Consider the following 1,344-nt stretch of genomic DNA (forward strand, 5'->3'; position numbering starts at 1 on the left):
TTCCGAGTAGGATTCCGGTATTGAATGACTGTGACGAGCTTCAAACTCCTGAAGGCTTGGGCGTGATGACAAATGCAAAAGAATCAAGGGATTCTATTCCAACATGATGGAGAACCGACAGATGATTAGTCGTGCCGTGACAGAGCATTTGAACCTTTTTCACTGAGAGGATGGGATGTAGTCATTGACAACTGTGATGCCCTACATACAGCTTGCCATGGAAAGGAGTAAGAAGGATTGGATGAATGTAATAAAAAAGTAGAGATACGAGAGGAGCACAGCATCTCCATACGCCTATCTGAAATTCCCACTATTGATTTACATAAGTATTTCTATCCCTTTTTATTTTATTTATCTTTTAAATTATCTAATCCAATTACATTTGACCCTATGAATCCACTTAACTGAGATTTACAAGGTGACCATAGCTTGCTTCATACCAACAATCTCTGTGGGATCGACCCTTACTCACGTAAGGTATTACTTGGACGATCCAGTACACTTGCTGGTTAGTTGAACGGAGTTGTGTCCACACATAGGTGCCATAATAATGATTCCATACAACAACAAAGAATACTACATTGATGTGATCACAATTTCGTCCACCAAGTTTTTGGCGCCGTTGTTGGGGATTGTTCGAGTATGGACAACTGACGGTTCATCTTGTTGCTCAGATTAGGTAATTTTCTTTTCAAAAATTTTCAAAAATCTTCTTCAAAATTTTTCTTTTCTTTTTCGTTTTTCCAAAAATATTTTTGAAAAAAATTAATAAAAATCCAAAAAAATCATAAAAATCAAAAATATTTTGTGTTTCTTGTTTGAGTCTTGAGTCAATTTTTAAGTTTGGTGTCAATTGCATGCTTTAAAAAAATTTTTTCTTGCATTTTTTGAAATGAATTCATGGTGTTCTTCATGATCTTCAAGTTGTTCTTGACAAGTCTTCTTGTTTGATCTTGATGTTTTCTTGTTTTGTGTTGTTCGTTGTTTTTCATATGCATTTTTCGTTTGTTTGAGTCCATGCATTAAAGATTTCTAAGTTTGGTGTCTTGCATGTTTTCTTTGCATCAAAAAAATTTTTCAAAATTATGTTCTTGATGTTCATCATGATCTTCAAAGTGTTCTTGGTGTTCATCTTGACATTCATAGTGTTCTTGCATGCATCTTGTGTTTTGATCCAAAATTTTCATGTTTTGGGTCATTTTTATGTTTTTCTCTCTCATCATCAAAAATTCAAAAATCAAAAATAAATATCTTTTCCTTTTTTATCTCCTAATTTTCGAAATTTTGGGTTGACTTGGTCAAAAAAATTTTAAAAATTAGTTGTTTCTTACAAGTCAAGTCAAA

Source organism: Arachis duranensis, chromosome 2 (assembly GCF_000817695.3).
Source record: "Arachis duranensis cultivar V14167 chromosome 2, aradu.V14167.gnm2.J7QH, whole genome shotgun sequence".
Classification (NCBI taxonomy): Eukaryota; Viridiplantae; Streptophyta; class Magnoliopsida; order Fabales; family Fabaceae; genus Arachis; species Arachis duranensis.